We start from the raw sequence: 12,404 nt of genomic DNA on the forward strand, positions 1-12,404 counted from the left end.
AGTTGGTGTCGGGTATAGAGATTGTTAAAATGTTATGGTGGATTTAGGTGGTGGGGAATGTTTCAGGGACAGAGATGGACTCAGGGGCTGGAGGATGAACAAAATGGAATAGAAGCTGGAGGAGTTTTCGTGGAGCGGAACAGGACGCGAAGGAGGTGGTAACAGAATTTTAGAGCTGTATAGATGCTGGAGGCAGTTACAGAAATGAGGATGAGTGAAATCTATAGAAGGCAATAATGTTTTTATCGTCTGGGGGATGTTAGAGAAATAGGAAAGCAAGGGAGTTGATGTTACAGAGATAGAGAGATACGTGAATGTTCCAACAGTCTACTTATTTTTTTCTTAATTCTTTCACAGGGTATGCGGGGGGTGGGGGGAGCAACAGCTCAGGTTCGAGATATAGGAACTTGTATAGGTGCTGGAAGTGGTTCGACTGATGGGGAGTACATGGGCTGGAGTTAATTCGAGCGACAGGGATGGGTACGGAGACTTGAGGTATTTGAGAGATAGGGAGTGGTCTGCAAGATGGAGTTGGGCAGAGAGATTGGATGGGGTGTAGGGGCGGGACAATTTTACAGGGATAGGGAGAAGTGTAGGTGTTAAAAAATGTCACAGGGAACACTTAGGGTGTAGGTGCCGGAACATGTAGCATTGATGGTGAGGGGTGATGTTGCTGGAGAATGTTCCATTGATAGGGAGTGGGTGTCGGTGTTGGGGAATGTTACAGTGACAGGGAGAGGTGTAGGGCTTGGAGAATGGTATGAGGGATCGAGAGGATTGCAGGTCCCGGAGAATGTCATAGGGTTAGGGACGGTCTAAGTTGCTGGAGGTTGTTAGAAGGTAGTGAGGGGTGTAGGTGGCGGAGAAGGTTACAGGGATATGGAGTGGTATAGGTGATGTAGACTGCTACAGGGATGGGAGAGGTCTCGGTGCTAGAGAATGTTACATTGACAGCAAGTGCATGCAGGTGCTGGAGAATGTCACAGGATAGCGAGTATGTGTTTGCGCTGAAGCGTTTTACAGCGACAAGGAGTTGGTGTCAGGTCGATGGATTGTTACAGAGATAGGTTGGGGTTTAGGTGCTGGAGAATGTAGCAGGGACAGAGATGGAGTCAGGGGCTGGAGGATATAGAAAGTGGAATAGAAGCTGGAAGAGTTCATTGGGAGAGGGACCGGACGCGAAAAGAGGTGATAAAAGCAGTTTGGGGCTGAGAAAATGTTGGAGGAAATTGCAGAAATAAAGTTGTGCAAAATCTGCAGGAGATAATCATGGTTTTCTAGTCTGGGGGTTGTTACAGAAATCGGAAATCAAAGTGAAGATGACTCCATGTTACAGAGATTGCGAGGCATGTGTACACTCGAACAGACTACTGATTTTTTTCTAAATTCTTTCCCACAGTTTGGGAAGGGTTGCAGCAGCTCAGGTTAAAGAGATAGGGAGGGCTATAGCACTTGGGATGAGGTTAGAGAGATAGTGCCTTATGTTAGGGTTGGAAGTGGTTCGACTGATTTGGCGTATACGTCTGCAGGTGTTTCGAGAGATAGGGAAGTGTTTGGGAGATGGAGGTTCTTCGACAAATAGAGGTGGTGTGGGGTCTGAAGGTGGGTAGAGGGAAATGGAGGGGTGTAGTGGGTGGAGGTTTTAGAGAGATGGGGAGATCTGTAGGGTTTGGAGGAGGTCAGAAACATTGGAAGGGACGTAGAGTTTGGAGGAGGTGAAAGAAAAATTGGGGTACGGGTGCAAAAGGAGCTTAGAGTGACATGTAATGGTGTTGGGTTGGAAGTTATTAGTGAGATAGGTAAGTGTGTGGGGGCGGGATATGTTTCAAGGTAGGCGTTTGGAAGTTGGAGGTATTTAGGGAGATAGGTATGGAGGTGGTTTTAGATAAGGAGGGGTGTGGGAGCTGGAGGAGGTTCGTGAAACAGGAGGGATATCGGGGATGGAGGTGGCTCGAGAGATTGGGAGGGAGTGTGTGTGTTTAACCAAATTACAGATAATATCACTGCCACTGATGTGAGATTTAAAAGTCTGTAATTTCCAGGATTATCCCTGCTGCCCTTCATAAATGAAGGGACGAGATTGGCTATTGTGACCAAAGAGACAAAAATGTCTGTCAATGCTCCTGTCGTTTGTTCTCTTGCCTCCATCAATATTTTGGTTTCGATCCCATCAGGAACCTTTTAAAGATGCATGACACCTCATCTTTTTTAATAGTAACTTGTCTTAGAAGCTCGACACTCCCTCTCTTGAGATCATCCTTCACCAATATTCTCTTTGCTGAACACTGAGACAAAGAATTCGTTTGGGATCCCACCGACCTCTTCTGGTTCCAGCCATGTATTCCCTCCGTAGTCCTTGAGTTGGCCAACTCTTTTCGGCTACATTCGTGCTTTTTGTACAAGTATAAAAAAACCTTTGAATTCTCCATCACCCTGTTTGCTAACGACCTTTCATGACCCCCTTTAGTCATTTTAATTCCTTGTTTATGCACTTTCCCACTTTCCTTACATACTTCATGGGCTTCATTTGTTCCAATCCTACGGACAGTACGAATGGTTCCTTTCTCTTCCTGACCAAGGTCTTAACATTCCTGGTCAACCCAGGCTCCCTCCTCGAGCCTTTTCCGAAACCAATCTCCAACTTAGTGATGTGGGATGAATTGAGAACCGCAGTGCTGGGAAGTTTAGACCAAAGTTCCATATCCCGGGCGTCGTGCTTACAGTTGATCTAAGGTTAGCTGAACTCCACAAATCAGCGATACAGAGCGCAGGTTGAATTTTCGGCCTAACTCTGAGTGGGTCAACTTCACCCCTGGTGTCGGTTGGATGGAATAATCATCCCCACCGCCCAAACCATGACCGATAGAGCAGGGACATAACGGCTCAGGTTGTGGCATGGGCCCTATCAGCCAATGTGATTCGTGGTTGTGGATTAACTGAGCCACATCCCATCCGCACCCTGGCCATGGGACAGGTCGAGAATGCATCTCAGACCTCGTGTTGTGTTAGTAAATTAGCCAATATCTCCACAACGCAGTGAAATTTCAGCTCAGAATGCATCATGGGCATAGAGGTGGGATAGCCAATTAGCCAGTTTCACTCCCAGTAGTAGGGTTAATGCAGGGGAATATAGGACAAGGTCGCCTATCAGTCCTAGTTCGGATTGAGCCAATCAGAGTGCAGGACCGATCTTGCCGCTCAGTGCAAGGAAATCGAGGCGCTGGATCCGTTTTAGATTTGCTTCCCCAATTGGCTGTGCATTTGGCTGAGGCCTCGATGTGGCCCAATTGGTTTCGTGGACCACTACTGCGCCAATGCTGAGTGCAGCCTCACCAGACCCCGACACAGTTTCAATGATTACCCGCCAAGGCCTCCACCTCCAGGAACTTGCCCAGTCCTGGCAACAGCACGGAGGATTGGGAGTCAATCAGTCACCTGAACCATGTCATGGGTGAGCAGCAGTAGCTGAATGAGACCCAGCACCACCTCCAGCAGCAGCTGCAGCTCACCATCACCGTCCTCCAGTGCCTGGATGCCAACCTAGGCTGCGTCTTGACCTCGGTGGGCTCCAGCAAGGAGGAGTACATTGGGCAGCTGCAAAGGGTGCTCTGGCCTATCCTCAGTATGATGCACCGGAAGGCCAAGCCAGTGCCTACAAAACTGGTGGGCAGCGGTGTTGAGGATTTGAAGCCTGGGGCCTAGCACTGAGCACACAGAATTGGTCAATATCAAACATGCTCCAAAATCATCAGACCTAGATTTAATGGGAGTAAGATTTCAGAATTTCATCGAGGCCTCTCTGACAAACCTTTCATCCCCACCTGCAGCAAAGTAAAGAAGAGGCGAGATGTTGCTTCTCCAGTTTGTGCTGTGAGTCACTGGAGTATGGTCACATGCCGAGGATAGACAAATGGGCTTGCAAGCAGGATGCTGTGTTAAAATGTCTGGGCTACAGGAAAGTTGGGGTCATGCTTGTATTCAGACCGGTAATATTCTGCAAATGGGAGTAGAAACTCAATGTTGAGCAGGGCCTGTGTGCAGAGTGGATCTCACTTCCATGCACAAAACGAGAGATTCTGAAATAAACGCTGCAACTGACACTGACAGACAGCAAGATTCAGAGACAGAATGAATCCCACTTTCAATGGATGATGAGAAGTGAAGTTCCACAGTCGCAAGATTCGTGAATCTGATAATGAGTGGTGGGGAGCAAATGAAAGGTTCTTGGTCACAGACAATACCAGGCACTGGATAATACTGGATGAATTCAATATTCTCTTACATCATCAGAGATTGACAAAATGCGCTTTGCACAAACGTCAACCAACAATCGTCAAACTACTGTTGGAATGACTGTTTTGTTGTATAAAACCATTCAATCAAATAGGAAAACGCCACCAAACGATTTTAGAACCAGAATTTTATTGAACAAAATGTACCTAGAACTCGTCTCCGTCCTTACTATTCCCAAAAGGACCTGTACAAGATTATCACAATTCATTTGCGTGCATCATTCTCTGATCTGTAAATGTTATCATTCAAGTATCTCATCATATTTTAGACGTCTGCCTTCAAGATGGTGCATACACATTATCGAGAGTTGGGATGAGTTCCTCACCACAGAAACCATTGCATCTAATCTGCTCCAGTATCAATGTCAATAATATCATGAATAAAGTTCAACGCCGAATTGATCCTTTCTTTGTTGAACCATTTAGCTCTGCCTGATAGAAAATGATATTGTTGATTACCATGTAAGGAACAGTGTACCGCAGTACACAAGCTCTACCCATCATTTTGTTTGCTCGTATGTACATTTCAACCCAGTTTGCAGGACGGGTGTTATCTTTCGGCCTTGTCCTCTTATCTCTGGGATGTGAGAATTTTTCTGCTCTTTTGCCATTTGCTATACAAGTTCATATAGGATGTGCCTTGCTGTTGTTGTGGATTTGGATTATACCTGCTCATTTCTTTCAGGCCTTCAGAAGGTTTCTGTTTGACCTGGTGTCACTGTTCTTTATGAGTTTCGCTGTTCCTCCATGTGGATTGGTCACGACACCTTAATGCATCTTGCTTCTCGATTTTCATTCCCAGCGATTCTCTGCCAAGTCACTCTTTCCATTCGTGTATCATCTTTTCAGCAGCTCTGAGTTGTTTCCTTTCGAAGTTAGTTTCATAGTTAATGTAACCGGATATTTTATCATTCTCTTCAACTGTTCTCTGAACTTGGACTGCGTCGCTACATAAATTAATGTGTTTGTGCTGCAAGTGAAATTCCGCAACATATGTGCAACTTCCTCAAATATATATTCAGAATTGTCATCGAGGAGTTCACTAACATTAAAAATGAACAAAATATACGGTAACCACAACAGTATAAAACTGCTCGATATGGTCAGGAATAAAATCACAGAATTCCGTCTGCTCTCCATCTCTGGATCATTCTGTCCCTTGCTATGACCCTTCAGTCCCTTACGACTCGACTAGCCACTAATATATGCCTTACTGTCAGAGCATTCAGCAACAGAATTAAACCAAATGGTAACAATGGCGTTAAAATCTTATCAACCATTCTGAATCCAATCCATCTTGGGTCAGTAAAATAGGCTCGTTTGTTAGAACAATACAGAGGCACATTGGTAATTATTCGGTTAGGCTTAAATCGAAAGTAAATTGGTATGTTTTTTAAACTAAATCATATACTTATTGTTGCAAGAACTCCTGTTGCAGTTTTCCTGGTGCAATATTTAAATTTAAGCTTTTGGCAACAAATTGCAATAAATCGATCAAATGTAAAGGCAACAGTGAACAAGACTGAACAGTCCATTGCTAAGCGAGCCAGGAGGTAGTTAACTTTACACACAGCAGTGAGTTTCAGGAGAGGCATCGGGAAATAATACCAGTTGATTCGGAGAAGCATGACCTCAGTGATAATCGTCAGTAGATCCGCCATTGCCATGGCCACCATGTAACAAGTGGTGCATTTGGAGATCCCACACTTTCCCTGGGATAGGATGACAACTGCCACGAGATTTGCTGTAAGAGGAAAGAGGCAGAAGGGTCTCCATATTGTTCACATTCGTGTGGAGATAGTAAGCACTGAGATTTGTTTAAAAACATGGAAATCGGCCCTTTTCACAATTCAAAAAATAAGTAAGGCACGGCAGGCAATTGTCAATACATTAATTTTCTTTCATACGTGGAACTCGGGATTTCGACAAATCTACTGTTATGAAGTTCTGGATATTTTTATATCCATAGAATCATTGAATAACTACGGAAACTACTTGGCCTACCGAGGCTGTACTGACCCTCAGGTGAAACATGAGTTGCTGGAAAAACACAGCAGGTCAGGCAGCATCCAAGGAGCAGGAAAATCGACATTTCGGGCATAAGCCCTTCGTCAGGAATGAAGCTGGTGTGCCCAGCGAGCTAAGATAAAAGATAGGGGAGGACATTTGAACGAGGGGCGCTGGGAATACGATCGGTGGAAGGATGTGAGGGTGACGGTGATAGGCCAGAGAGGTGGTGGGGACGGAGCGGTCGGGGAGAAGATTGCAGGTCAAAAGGGCGACGCTGAATCCGGTGGTTGGGACTGAGATAAGGTGGGGGGAGGGGAAATGTGGAAGCTGAGAAATCTACATTTATCCCTTGCAGTTGGAGGGTTCCTAGGCGGAAGATGAGGCGCTCTTCCTCCAGGCGTCGTTTGGTCAGGGTCTGGCGGTGGAGGAGGCCAACGATCTGCTTGCCCTTGGCGGAGTGGGAGGGGGTGTTAAAGTGTTCAGCCACGGGGCAGTTAGTTTGGTTGGTGCAGGTGTCCCAGAGGTGTTCCCTGAAATGATCCGCAAGTAGGCGGCCTATCTCCCCAATGAAGAGGAGGTCACATCGGGTGCAGCAGATACAGTAAATGATGTGTGTGGAGATGCAGGTGAACTTCCGACAGATATGGAATGATCCATTGGGGCCTTGGAGGGAAGTAAGGGGGATGGCACAATCGCAAGTTTTGCACTTCTTGCGGTTGCAGGCGAAGGTGTCAGGAGTGGAGGTTGGGTTGGTGGTGTGTGTTGACCTGACGAGGGAGTCGTGGCTGGAGTGGTCTCTCCGGAACACTGATAGGGGTAGGGAGGGAAATATATCTCTGTTGGTGTGGTCTGTTTGGAGGTGACGGAAATGGCAGAGGATGATATGATGTATCCGGAGGTTGGTGGGGGGTAAGGTGAGGACCAGTGGGATTCTGCCCTGGTGGTGATTGGAGGGGCGGGGTTCAAAAGCGGAGGTGCGGGAAGTGGAGGAGATGCGGTGGAGAGCATCGTCGACCACGTCGGAGTGGAAATTGCGGTCTTTGCAGATGGAGGCCATTTGGGTAGTTCGGTAATGGAATTGGTCTTCCTGGGCGCAGATGCGATGGAGGCGAAGGAATTGGGACTGTGGGATGGCGTTTTTACAGGGTGGGAGAAGGTGAAATCTAGGTAGCTGTGGGAGTCGGTCGGATTGTAGTAAATGTCTGTGTTGAGTCGGTCACCCGAGATAGAAATGGAAAGGTCTCGGAAGGTGAGGGAGGAGTTGGAGACGGTCCAGATAAATTTGAGGTCAGGTGGAAGGCGTTAGTAAAGTGAATGATCTGTTCAACCTCCTCGTGGAAGCACAAGGTAACGCCAATACAATTATCGATGTACCGGAGGAAAAGGTGAGGTATGGTGCCAGTGTAACTGTGGAAGATGGACTGTTCCAATTTCCGACGAAGAGCCAGGCATAGCTGGGGCCCATGCGGGTGGCCATGGTGTCCAAACCAAAGGAGTAGCCGTGGGCACTTGCATGGGCCCCAGCTATGTCTGCACTTCGTCCGATTTGTGGAACAGTCCATCTTCTATAGCTACACTGGCACCACGCTCCACCCTTTCCTCCGATACATCGATAATTGTATTGGCGCTACCTCGTGCTCCCACGAGGAGGTTTAACAGCTCATCCACTTTACTTACACCTTCCACCCCAACGTCAAATTTATCTGGACCGTCTCAGACTCCTCCCTCCGCTTCCAATACCTCTCAATTTCTATCTTGGGCGACCGACTCAACACAGACATTTACTGGAAACCGACCGACTCCCACAGCAACCTACATTCCACCTCCTCCCACACTGCCCCCTTTTAAAACGCCATCCCACAGTCCCAATTCCTTCGCTTCTGCCGCATCTGCTCCCAGGAGGACCAATTCCACGACCGAACTACCCAAATGCCCTCCTTCTTCTAAGACCCCAAATTCTCCTCGGACGTGGTCTACGATGCTCCCCACCGCATCTCCTCCACTTTCCGCACCTCCACCCTTGAACTCCGCCCCTCCAATCTCCACCACGTCAGAACACCACTGGTCCTCACCTTCCACCTCACCAACTTCCGGATGCATTGCATCATCCTCCGTCATTTCCGCCACCTCCAAACAGACCCCATCACCAGAGATATATTTCCCTCCCCACCCCATCAGCGTTCTGGAGAGACCATTCCCTCCGCGACTCCCTCGTCAGTTCCACCCCCACCCACCAATGCAACCTCTACTCCTGCCACTTTCCCTTGCAACCACAAGAAGTGCAAAGCTTGCGCCCACATCTCCTCCCTCACCTTCCTCCAAGGCCACAATGGATCCTTCCATATCCATTGCAAATTCACCTGCACCTCCGCAAACATCATTTACTGCATCCACTGCACCCGACATGGTCTCATCTACATTGGGGAAACATTTGTGGAATGTTTCAACGAACACCTCTGGGACACCCGCACCAACCAACCCATCCGCCTCGTGGCTGAACACTTTAACTCCACCTCCCGCTCCGCAAAGGTCATGCAGGTCCTCGGCCTCCTCCATCGCCCGACCCTGACCACACAACCTGGAGGAAGAGCGCCTCATCTTCCGCCTAGGTTCCCTTCAACCACACGGAATGAATGTAGATTTCTGCAGCTTCCACATTTCCCCTCCTCCACCTTATCTCAGTCCCAACCTCGGATTCAGCACCACCCTCTTGACCTGCAATCTTCTTCCTGACCTCTCCGCCCCCACCCGTCTCTAGTGTATTACCCTCACCCTCACCTACTTCCACCTATCATATTCCCAGCGCCCCTCCACCAAATTCCTTCCTCCCCTCATTTTATCTCAGCTCGCTTGGCACACCAGCCTCATTCCTGAAGAAGGGCTTATGCCCGAAACATCGATTCTCCTGCACCTCAGATGCTGCCTGTCCTGCGGTGTTTATCCAGCATTACAGTTATCATCTCTCGTCTCCAGCATCTGCAGTCCTCACTTTATCCCTGTGCTGACCCTCAGAATAACATGTCAACCAGAGCCCCCACGAGAATTTTCCATGCCTATCCGGTAATATCACATTTCCCATGGCAAATTCACCAAGCGTGTACATCCCTGGACACTAACGCTCAGTGGATAGTCCTGCTGCCTCACATTGCCAGGTCAGTTCACATGAGAAAATCCTGAGCACAGACAATAAACCAATTATCTGAGCAGTTCCTTCCTTGCAGAGCGTTTTTCTTTTCCAACTTTCTTATTCAAGTCTGTTCTCTGGGGTTAGCACAGCACCAGAGACCCGGGTTTGATTGCAACCTGGGACAACTCTCTGTGTGGAGTTTGCACATTCTCCCTGTGTTTGTATGGGTTTTCTCCGGTGCTCCGATTTCCTCCTACAGTCCAAAGCTGTGCTTAAATGTCCCCAATGACTCTGCTTCCAGCACCACAGCTGGCAACGCATTTCATTTATGCATAACTCTCTGTGTCAAGAACCTACCTCTGACATCTCCTTCATTCCTTCCTCCTAATATCTTCAAACTATGAGACCTCGTACCAGTCAATCCTGCCCTGGGGAAAAGACTCCGGCTCTTGACTCGATCTATTGATCTCATTGTTTATTACACCACTATCAGGTCTCCTCTCTTCCCCCTTCTCTACAGAGAGAAATGTCCGATCCGATTCTTCTTGTCTTCATAAGGCAAGCCCTCCAGTCCAGGCAGCATCCTGGTAAACCTTCTTTGCACTCTCTCCAAAGCCTCTTATATTTGCTATAGTAAGCCGACAAAAACTGGACACAAAATTCCAAGTGTGATCTCACTAGGGACTTGTTGAGCTGCAGCAAAACCTCGCAGCTTTTAAACTCGATGTCCCTGTTAATGAAAGCTAAAACACCACATGCTTTCTTCACAACACTATCCGCTCGGATGGAAACTTTGAGGGATCCACGTACGTGCACACCCAGATCCCTCTGTTTCTCCACACGGCCAAGAATCCCGTCTATTATCGTCTATGTTAATATCTGCGAATTGATATCAATTATTTCCTAAAACAGGACGTGCGGCACTCAATTCTATTTAAAATTGTGCACCAGCAAGAAGATTAATCCACATGAGAAAGTGTTGTCAATAAATAATTTCATCTAATTAGATTGAAAGTAAATGACGTGTGAAACAGAATGCCATCACCCAGACAAGAGCCAATCTAACGTATAATTCCTCTCAGAATCAAAAGACGATTGCTGTTATGGTTGTCCATTTTTCATTGCACACAGTGGAATCTGACATTGATAATCTCCAACAATACCTATTATCAGGGAATTTCCCCCTTCCTGAATCTGGCTTCACAGGACAGACCATACAGAAACACGCACACACACACACAAACACACACACACACACATACATACCACAGATAGACGGACACACGCCTCGACACATACATTCGCAGACACACATCTCTGTGGGTGAGAAACAATTAAACAAGAAGGAATTTTCAGGGAAAAAAAGTCGCATTGTACAGACAAAAATGACGTATTGGTACCAGTAATAATGCTATGGTGTCAGTATTAGAATGTCCAGCAAATACTATATGAAGTCACTGTACATATCAAAAGCCAATGCATATAAAGAATTAAACAATTTCAACCCTTATAAACACTTACCAGGAATACCAATTATAGTGAGGATCGCATAAAACATTTTCCTGACAGCTCGTACGGTACTATGCATTTTATCTGTGAAAGTGCTGTGTTGGTTTGTACTGCAGACAATTTTCACAGTTAAACTCTGAAATGTTCCATCCCAATGCATTCATTTTATTCTTTCAGGGGCATCCATCGCGACGCTGAAGTTTTTTTTTCATTTGGTAAATTTTGAGTAAACAGATTACAACATGCGTGACATCCCCTGTTGATGAAATACACAGGGTGCTTGATTTAATTAGAGCCTGAAACACTCAAAATGGCCAGGTTTGATCATTTTAAAGTCGAGAGTGTGGTGCTGGAAAAGCACAACAGGTCACGCAGCATCCCAGGACCAGGAAAATCGACCGTTCGGACAAAAGCCCTTCATCAGATTCCTGATGAAGAGCATTTGCCCAAAACGTCGATTCCCGCTCCTCTGTGCTACCTGACCCACTGTGCTTTTCCAGCACCATACTGTCGACTCTAATCACGAGCATCTGCAGTCTTCACTTTCTACTGATCAGTTTAAAAATGTGCTCACACTTGGAAACTGCGAAACGACAATAGGAGTTTGAGATCTGTATTTTATACTGTTCTTGTGCTGGACCTAACGAATCCACTTAAACAAATCAGAACCCCAAGATAAACACGTTAAGATATTCATAGCCCAGCAAGTTAATATCCAGCCAGTACTGTCATTCACAGCTCTCTGTGGCTTTCACTCAGCTGAGCTCTCTCACCCACTTCCTTCTTTTTCTCCTGAACTTTATCCTATAGCTGCTTGTTCAACTCGCTTTGAGGAAATTTGTTGTAGCTGCATTTTCTCTCAGTTATGTTTCTGGATTCACATGGGAAAGGATGTAAAAGCAAGGTTCTCCAGTACCACCTTTGCTTTACTAACGTATAAAATTTAGCTCCATGAGTTTTTTTTCACATGTACAAAGGTGGGAGCAATGCCTCTTTGTTTGAAATGTGTGAACCCCACATTGTAGTTATCACATCTGTCTGATTTCTTGTTCTCGAATTGAATCCCTTCTTCAATGATGTACCTGGATTACAGCAGCAGCTACTTCCAAAATTGACCGATGGGGCGTTGGATGATAAAGTGGAACCATCATAAAATGCACTCAATTTCTGTAAAATATGCACATATAAGACACGACCAGCTATCCTCAGTAGCCACACTCGCAGATGACAATCAACATGAGTTCGACTGGGACAACACTACTATTATAAGACAAGGCAAACAGAGAACAGCCAGGTAATTCCTAGAGACATGGCATTCATCCACAGATTCAATCAATCAGCACATCGACTTGGACCCAATATACCGACCACCGCCACGGACAGCTGGAACTGACAATCGGAAGCGGCAGAGACAAACCAATATAAATGCCGGAAGAAACATCACAGAAGCGCTTCACAGGAGGCTC

General features: G+C 46.6%; 1 pseudogene; it reads right to left on the bottom strand.

The window, feature by feature from the left end:
• Positions 1–5,129: 5,129 nt before the first annotated feature.
• LOC148138144 (putative G protein-coupled receptor 139) lies at positions 5,130–11,017 on the bottom strand (annotated as a pseudogene).
• Positions 11,018–12,404: the final 1,387 nt, after the last annotated feature.

The sequence above is a fragment of the Chiloscyllium plagiosum genome, unplaced genomic scaffold (assembly GCF_037043375.1).
Source record: "Chiloscyllium plagiosum isolate Xiang-an unplaced genomic scaffold, Cpla_swu_hap1 HiC_scaffold_41, whole genome shotgun sequence".
In the NCBI taxonomy this organism is placed as follows: domain Eukaryota; kingdom Metazoa; phylum Chordata; class Chondrichthyes; order Orectolobiformes; family Hemiscylliidae; genus Chiloscyllium; species Chiloscyllium plagiosum.